Consider the following 10,084-nt stretch of genomic DNA (forward strand, 5'->3'; position numbering starts at 1 on the left):
GCTCCACCTTTCCAGCCATTTCTTTTGACTGGTGGCAGACAACTTGTCCCAGCTCACAGGCTGGACCTGCTCCTCTCTTGCCACTGAAAATGAGAGGGCTGGTGCTGCCCTGGGAGGCAGCAGCTTTTTATCCATGGTCATGTCCAAGAGGGAGAAATACATCAGGGTACAGTTGGCACGCCCCACGCTAGTTTCTATTTTCCCTGTTCTCAAGGGCAAAGGATGTTTTCAAGTTCACGGTAATGGTTTGCTGAGGCAGCTTTTAAAGTCAGATGTGATTTTGTCCTATGTGAGACTGAAACACAGCAATATTATTTGTGAGATAAATGCTAATCATTCTAAAGTTCTTCCAAGTTCTAAACCCCTTTGGCTTTGCCTGAGCTGATGGAAGATGTGCGTTCAGATTTTTAAAGCAGAGGGAGTTTTTGACTACAGGAAATTTCTTTTTGCACTTAGCACTTCAAGACAAAATGAAACTTATTACATTTTCTCAAACTTTAGAAAATTATAAATAATTTCTTTAGTGTTGGGTTGGGCTTTTTTTTTTTTGGTCTCCTTTTTCACCTTTTCATAATAGTGTAAGTAGAGCTGAAATTTCAAATGTTTATTTATGAAGACTTTAAAGCCTGGTGAGCAAAGGAGTTCTTGAATTAACTTCATTCAGTGGCGTACTGGCACTGACACTGCTAAAACACTCTTAAACCACAAGTCTGCTCAAGTCTACGCTCTTCGGCTTGATTCCTAAAACCAGACATTATGTGATCCTTTTTGTAGCCAAAGAGACCTTGCACAGATTTCTCCTCAATCTGGGAACCCTCACATACTTTTAGTCTCTACAAAGCTTGTTTCACATAGGCTACACCACACTGTGTAATTTTACAAACAGAGCCTGATGCTTGTAAATGGTACATTTTCTTTGACACAAGAAATTTTTAGAAGAATCTCACAGGGTAGAGGATAATGTACTACTTAATGATAACATTTCATTATTAAAAATAATTACCATGTTCCTGACACACACCCTTTTACTGATCACGGACAAGCTTTGCATAAAGCATTTTGTGAGCCACAAGTCAGAACTGCTGGGTAGACAGATTAACCTTTTTGCATTGACAGGAACACATCTGGGTACAATGAGTAGGTAGTTGTTGCCTACCAATGGGCAGAGCTGTCTTTTTATAAAATGGAAACTGATTACTCTTTAAAACCACCAGTTTTGCAGAAAGAAGTTGTTGCTGTCTGTGGCCTCTCCTACATGGCAGCCTGGGAGGTATAGAGGGATAAGTCCTGTGCCTTTTGACTTCTTACAGTTCTTATACCAGTGAGTGGGAGCAGTGATCTGTCAAGTTTTAATGCCATTTCTTCTCATTGGCCTCCCCCTCCATCCTCTTCCAGGGGACACCCAGCGTGCTGCAGCAACAGTGGTTCTGCCTGGACAATAGGAACAAGGTCATGGAAACTCATGGGAGCCAAACTCTCATTTTCAGCACTACAAGGTGCCAGCCATCCCTGCAGTTACTGTGATGGCTCTATGTCTGCTCTCCTGGAGCACAGGAGTAGTGTTTGAGTGCGGACAACTAGTAGCTGCTTGCTCTGCTAGCTTGTATCTATTTCTGTGCTTTTTCAATAAATTGTTTTTGCTTACAATATTATGAGATAGTCTATTTTAGAGCATGTCAAGAAGAGCTATTGCATAGTATACACAGCTGCTCATAGTTACTCTGGTCAAAAATTCATATGCACTTTAAAAACTCTGGAGCGTGTTAAGGTTTCTTAGTCATTTTGTTTAAGTATTATAGTTTTAAGAGGGATGTACCATGCTGTAATCACAGAAAGATGACCAAATCGATCCTTAATGTAACTGCATTGCATCTGATGCTGCTACAACAAAGTAAGATGTGATCATAAATCTTCAAAACCAACAACTAAATGTCTCACCATCAGAGCTTTAGAAAAAAAAGAAAACAAACCCTTGTGGATTTTGTACAGTCACTGCTGCCTTTACAACTTTGTTTCACAGTAGTCTGAGTTACTCTTCTGTTGAAGGTAGCATATATAATTATCAGCTGGTGAGTTAGATGCTAACAGCAACTATCTGGTCTCAGACATGTAATAGTGCTGCAATCTTGACAAATGGTTATTTAATCCTAACCTTGCAATTAAACCCTAGCTGCGTGCTCTGTGTTGCTGATGCGCTGCTGACCTTCTGCTTTTAGAAGGGACCCTGATCTGTACCAGCGAGCTTGTTGTTGAGGTCACTTCCACTCGGGCTGACATCGTCACTGCCACCTAAAAGCTCACACCCAGAGAAACACTCGGTGATTCATCACTGCAGCCTGGAAAGGCTGAATTACCCACTCAGGGATTCCTAAGTCATGAGTTTGTTGCTATTTCATCACGTGTTTTGCTCTGGATTGCGGGCAACTTCCTTTTCTCAACTCTTTAACTCTGACAGGCCAGCAGTCATTTAAATGACTCTCTACTACTTGTTATTAATTACATATCCTCCCTAAATATTTTGGTTCTGGTTGCATCGTGTCTGTGTGTGTGTGTTTTAATGACTTGCTGGCCAAATTTCTAAATGGATTAAATAACACTGTTCTGCCAAACCATTCCTCCACTGCTGTCAGCCCATAGAGCCTGTTCACACTATCCAGACACAACAGCCACAAATAAGAACAGCGTGATGAGAAAGTCAGGAGGAGCTTGAAAAACAGAGTGACAAGATCATGTCTCAGAGAGGCGATCTATACTGGAGCAATGCAAATGTACAGGTCTGGTGTCCCTATGGTTTATAGTGCTGATCTTCATCTGCGAAACAATGCCAGCTGTCACCTATTTTTCCTCTTAAGATCCTTGTACTCCCATCAGTACAGTGACCTGCTGAAGAAAATGACCCAATAAACATTAATAAACCCAGAATAGACTCCATATAAATTGCCTATGTGAATTTTCCAAGGTAGTATAAACTCTCCAAATACACCCAAAGGAACATTTTCAAATCAGCTCAGCTTATATGTAAATATTAAATGAAAAAGTTTTCAGAAGAATTTTGCACTCAGTGCATAGAAATCTTAGAAAAGCTATAGCCCTTGAGAGCTGCTATGATGCCTGTCACAAATACTTTGGAGGAAGCAGCAATTATTATACGTTACACAACAGGAATTTATATAGCTTAGATTATAATTAGATTTACATCAGGAGGAATAGATTTAACACAGTTTCTTGGGCAAGAATCAACATCTTTTTTCCCTAAATTTTTATAGCAACTATCAAGGTTGCATCCAGTAGAGGCAGTGAGAACATAAACCGATACAACAAAATCTTGGATTTTACCCTAATGGCCTACATACCTTTAATCAAGCTTCACCACTGTATCTGTATACACCTGTTTCAGATTGTTTTTATGTATAATTACAAACTGATTTTCAAAAAGACCTTTGGAGCATTTCACAATTACCTCCGCATTTTTAAGTGTCTCAGAATCACCCCGACTAGCAAATTACATAATTAGATCCAAACAGGAGCAAAATTCAGGATGTTGGATAAATTATTTATTTTTCACAAGCCATTGAAGGAAATTCAGTGTCAGATACATCCTGAGAAGATGGATGGTATCCTGCAATTAAGAGGCCTCTCTTCCACAAAAAAGGCATTTCCCTTTCCTACCTTTGCCACTCATGAGAACTGTATTTCTTACTTGGAGAAAAAAGAATTTAGAGATGGGGTTATTTTTTGAACGATGTCACGCTAAACTTAGTCTCTGTATCTGCCTTAGGGAGATATGCCAGAGGGATTGGAAACTCACCATTATCACCACATTGTTACAGAGACAGCAAAACGCTGTGGAGACAGGTGGATTCAGTATGAAACAACTTTTATTTTTTACCATCCTCAGAAACAGCTGAGGACATTCCCTTGTATCATGTGTGATGGACCAGCTCACCCTTTCCCAAAACAAACTGGGCAGAAGGAAAGGCTGCTGCACTGAAGGAGAGCGAAACCACTTCATGCCAGATCCAACAGCAATCCTTTTCGCTGTCTTCCTAATGCTTCTAACATAAATTATTCAGGAAAACACACATGGGCATTAACATACAACATTTCATACAGCTTTGATTTGCTGTAATCTTTTGCTCTGTATCCTAAGCTGCTCACTGGAGACTGAATTTCCTGAAAACTAGTTCCTAAACCTGATTTTTTTTCATTCTTGCCACAATGAGTTACAACTAGGAGGAGTATCAGCCCTTTGCACGCAACACAGAATCCTCTGTCAGGCCACTTGCCCATATTTCAGCCCATCAGAGTGGTTTAAGCAGCCTGGCAACCTGAAAATTATTAAGATTGCACTTTGTGCCATATCTTTTCTGAAATAATTCTTGCCACAAGTGTCACCGCTCATTATATTCACTAGTTTGGCTGTAATTACTAAATTAATTTTAGAAGCAGATGATGATAATTATTGATATGTTAAGTAATTGAAACATACGGCTTAAGAAATAGATTTTCAGCTGAAAAACTGAACTTGTGTTTGCTTGACAGAAGGCACAAAAATACTTAAGATACCACAATAATGGTATCCTAAATCCCAAGAAGAGCGGTGCCCCATGTACTAGGAAGCATTTTCAGCTCTTTCCAAAATTGTATGGCCATGCTGACACAAGTTTCTTTGAATTAAGATATACTAGTAATCACATTTTGTTTTTGAAATGACATGAATTTCCTTGTCTTGACTTTCTATCTTCTGGCTGCATTCTCAGATTCCATCAGATTTTATACTCTGTTATGCACTTAAAAAGTTTTGGAGAGCCATTTTCCTGTGATTAAGTAGAGTGTGGATTATAGTGAAAACACTACAGATACATATACAGAAATTCTGAAAAAAACTCAGTTTCACAGAAGGCAAGAAGAGAAAGCAGAAAAGAAGGAAAGAAGGAGCCGAGTTACGGGAAAAGCAGCTGTATTTGCTCTTGAGATGGATGGTCAAGAGGGACAGGAATTTCCATCTTGGATACAAGGAAGCAAAAGTAATTTTGGATAGAAGTTACAGCATATATTGTTTGAACAGTGGAGTCCATTTAAATAGATACTGAAAGCACCAGTATATCAGGTAATAGATACTGTCACATTTAAAGACATCCTAAAAATGGTAACAGTTTCCTGGTTTTGCTTAATCAAAATGTTTCATATTTTATTTGGTTTAGATGTCGAGCAATCGATGTTTTTAATCAGATGCACGCAGCTGGATCTGACTTGTTTCAGACCAACATTTTCCATTTGCCTCACATTAGTCACTTTTGGGAAAGACCAGCTTTCTGAGACTTCAGACCATTTGTTCCAGGGTTGTTTTTTACTGACATCAGGTCTGTTTAGACAAAGACTTTTTGACACAAATATTATGTAAAGCATAAATATAGCACGACACCCTCTGTGACTGTCAGCTTAGCGAGAGAACTGGTTGTTTCTGCTAAACAAAGCCAGGAAACAGTCAGAAGTATCTTGGAAGAAAAAAGTAGGAGGACAAAGAAGTAACCTTTTAGCCACCTTGTATTTTCAGGGCCAAGAATACAAGCAACCTAGCTTTATTTAATGCAGGTATCATACTATCCTCTGACAAATTCCCTAGATCTAAATGTCATATACTAAAAACATAAAGCAATTATGTTTTTTAAATTTTATCTGCACATCAAATGACAGCGTAAGACAATGATTTCCAATGTTGCTGTTCACCACACTGTAAGGACTACTGCTCTTCTCATGAGCAACTCTCTCACTGAGAGGATGGATTTCAGTTGTACAAGCTCCAATCTGGACTGAAATCTGGCATCAAACCATCTGGCTTCAGAACATTAATAATACTAATCAAAAGCAGGCAATGCTTTTGGAAGAGCTATTTTCATCTATCAAATTAACACTCTAACACATTTTCCTCTCCCTGTCCTGATACAAGGGGTGGCCAAAGGAGAGTGCTCAAAACTCAGAAGCAAAGTGGATCTTGGTGTCTCATGAGTTGCCCCAGCCTCAGACCTCTCCAAATCAGGGAGGCTGGAGGAGTGCCACAGTGTGCTCCCCTGCCAGCCTTCTGCACACAAAACCCCTCTCTCTTTCCAGGTGCGAGATCTCCAGCAGGCCCTGGGGTGGCTGTCACCGCAGGGCACCATGAGCCCAAGGTGGCCTTCTCCTGGCCAGCCATGGGGCCACACTCCTCCATGCAGCACAATGCAGCTGCAGTGCAGGACAGGATCTGGCTCTGCAATTAATGGCAGGAACACACACTGAACTCCTTCTCAGAGCAGCAGGCACAGACAGACGCGGTTGTGTTCACTCGCACACAAGCGAGTATTTATTCCATCCTCTGCAGCCGGTCTCTCTCACAGGCGCCCGCCTCTCAGCTTCCCGTCTGCTCGAGCAGGAGAGAAAACACGGGAGCAGAAGCCAAGGACTCCCGAGTTTCAGTTCAACTGCTGGTGTTGACTCATTGTTTGGCCTTACTTAGTCATTTAACCCCTCTGCCTTCTGTTACCTCACTGAAAAAGGACAAAGAGGCTGCGTTTGACTGGGCAAGATGGATCTCCCCAGGACACAAACAGGGGGCTGCTTTGGAGAGCAGGGGCAGCTGTCCCTCAACAGAGACAAAGTACAAGGGGCAGAGGTGGACTGTGACCTGTAGTATACCACTACCGATCTCTAATCTCTGAAAATGACTTTTCTGAGCTCCAGTAGTGCCACCCCCTGTAGATGCTATAATGTAGACACTGAGCTATCCTCTCTCTCCCCACTGTGATGAAGGAAATCGTGGCTTAACTCTGCTTACCAACAGTGTGATCCCCTCAGCTGGGGGGCAGTAGCTGGTTACCATGAACTCAGGCATGTGTGCGCCCCACACATCCCACCCTTGCAGGGTAGGTGCAATGATATGCTCCCATCCACAAGGCAAGGGGCTGTGCCAGGGGCTTGCTCAGGGAAGAAGTTCAGTTGGGTGGGCCAGGAACAGAAGACAACTTCATTTTTCATCCCCAAAAGAGGTCAAGCAGAGGTCAGAAAAAGAAACTCAGTCCAGTAAATCAGTCAATGCAGTTGGCCTTGGAAGGCATACTTCAGCTCCCTGCTCCAACATGGCTTTGATTAGATGCTTCACATGAAGTCCACAAGGGAATTTAAGCACCAGCTACGTTTTTATGTGCCTGTACTCCTACCAAAACTGGCAAAGCAGGTAGAAGGTGCCTACTATCTTTTACAGAGCTGGCCTTTACTAGCTAAGTGTGACTGTACTGGCGAGAAGCAAAGGCACAAGCAGTCCATTTTCAAGAGCTGAAGGGATGAGATGGAAGAGCCCAACCATACTTAGCACCTGAGCACGGGGCCACAGGCAGATGGAGCACAGGTGAGGTGAAGTGTGTTACCAACCTGCTTGCCAGCACGTACCCCAGGCTAATGCAAACCACTCAGACATGGCACTGACAGCTACTGTACCAGCACTTCAGGCAAAAGCAGCATCCCCACCCTGATGACTCAATATCCCAAGGCAGCTGCAGTTAGGGAGTTGAAATGGGGGAAAGCTCCTACACAGAAGCACAGAGTCTTCTACTAGGTTTTGTAAAGTCCGAGGTTTTGCCACCCCTCAGGGAGGTCACGCTGGTACGTCAGTTACTGCCGCAGCGAGGGCCTGTGGTGCAGGCTGCTGGCAGAGATTTTGTCCCTCAACTTCTCCCAGGCCTCTTTTTGCAGAAGGAGTGATCTGGTCTTAAGAAACATTTCAGATCTCACATATTAGAGAAGAAAAGCCAAGACATGCTGATTAAAAACCTGACTAAAAGATGTTTCAATGACTAATATGTCACAAGGAGAGATAACTCACCGCGCGTTTCAGAAGTAGGATTTGGGCAAGTTGTTCTTCTCAGAGGTTATATTGCACTGAAGGGATTTAATTAACACTATGTCCACAGTAGTGGCTTATGTGCATTAAATCCCATTAATGCTACATGACGAATCATACTATATACACCGCCCCCTAAACTCATGTACTCATCTCAAATACATGGACAATTATGTGGAAAAAAACAAACCTAAAATCCTGCAATTTGGAATATGAATGTTGTCCAGCCTCATGTGGAAGGACATTCTGTTTCACAGTGGGTTTGCAATCTGTTAGGGCTCAGGCTGGCTCTAAAGCAGTAGTTACAATAGAGTTTAACATTTGGGAAGGCAGTAATTGCACATGGTCAGGCTGAAGCAGGAGAGGACAGCAAAAAGCTTGGCAAGAAGAAAATAAACTCCAGGCTCAAAAGTTAAAAATAGAATATACTGATGATCCTACCTTGTTAACCTGAGGTTCTCTGTTGCAAATGCACCATGAAGAAAGAAGACACAACATATGCCAACTGCACCTTGAGAAGACAGAATATATAGCATGATCAAACCCTTTTCAGTGTCTACAGCTTGTCACCTAGAGAAGATGAAATCCAAAAGACTCACCACTGGATAAGCAACTGTGGTTTTCTTTACTGCCTTTTATAAGAACCTAGCGTGAGTTTGGAGCAATTACTAAAAGAAGAATGATACCTCAGGCACACCCTACTGAGCATGGCAAAACGATAAGGAAAAGGTCATAGATCAACCTTGGTAAAAAGTAATTTCAGAGTACTGTTTTTTGGGGTGCTTTGCTTCTGCACAGACACCTGATTGAGCTTAAATTACCTGACTTGGCCAAAAATGGTTGTACAGCACCATTAGTGTGGTACACAAACTTAACCAATTAACTCTGCTGGGATAACTAATTTCTGATTTTATTCTCCAAGAAAACTATTTGTTCAAATCAATCTACTTGGTTCGCTGTACTAGTGGTAGAGTTACTCCAGCTGGATATCTGTGCAGCAGGCAGCTGTTAAAAATGCCATACAGCAAAAGGTGACAACAAGGATTGCTACAGCACAGGCACATATTCAGCTCTGGATAACCATGAAGGAGGAGTCATAGTTATTGGTACTTAGAAAACTTGATTACCACATTGGTGATGGTTAGATCTAGACTGCAAGGCAAGGAAGTTGGAAGGATATTTGTCTTCTCTTTCCTATTTCACATCTGCTAATGACAGTCCTAGCATTTTGACAATATCATTTTATCACTGCTTCTCAACTCTCTCAGCTCACAAGTTTGCCAGATGTTAATGAAGATAGTTGATCTGTGCCAACAATGAGATATACTCATTCTGGCCACAGTCCAAATATGAAAAACAAGAATACTTGCTCTTCTCTTCCAACCCTATGCACTTAAAAAGGGGCTGGCCTGGATTCTAGCTTGCACGGTCACTGCTTCAAATTGCCCTGGCCACACTAAATGCCTCTGAGGCTGATGGCATTGCGAGGTCTCCACACTGGAGAGAAAATCTCCAGTGGCACCATAACTATGTAGCATCTGCACTACACTCCTCTTCGATGAGGCAGCCTGGATCCTTGCACTGTTCCAGCTCTTTTCTGCTGTACTGGATTTCCAAAGATATTAGCAGCTGAGCCTGGGCTGTGGCCATTCCTAGGGCACCAACCTGCTGCTGGCAGAGCAGCCGAGCATGCGGCCAGAGTTTGGGGTAGCTTTTGTTCAGTCCGCCCCAAGAGCTGTTGCTATCTGGCCTGTGGTCATAGTGTAGGATCAGTCTCTTTTGCTCTGTGGTATAAACAAGAAGGACCCTGTTTTGAGATCTGGAAGGTGGCAGCTCTGTGCCTCAGAAAAGTACTTGCCTTTTGCCTTGGAGAGGCAGCTGGGCACGGGGGGAAGAGACATGGATGAGCATTTCAACATCTAGGTATGTTTGAATGGCTGTGCAACTCTCAGCAATCTGCAAGACACATAATGAAGCCAAGAGAGCTGCACCGAGATCTTCTGAACCTGGACTGCAATCTCTCCCCACACAATCTGTGAGAGCAGGAATAGGTTTCAGCTCGGTATAAAACCATGTGGCTTGGCAGCTGCCTACAGCACAGACACTAGAGAAATGCCGCCTGCAAAAGCCTGGCAAAGCCACAGGTTCTTCGTTCTGTTCCCAGACCATGAAAATGACTGCTCTTCCTTCAGCTAGCAACTGGTAACA

This window comes from Nesoenas mayeri (assembly GCF_963082525.1).
Source record: "Nesoenas mayeri genome assembly, chromosome: 3".
Taxonomy (NCBI): Eukaryota; Metazoa; Chordata; class Aves; order Columbiformes; family Columbidae; genus Nesoenas; species Nesoenas mayeri.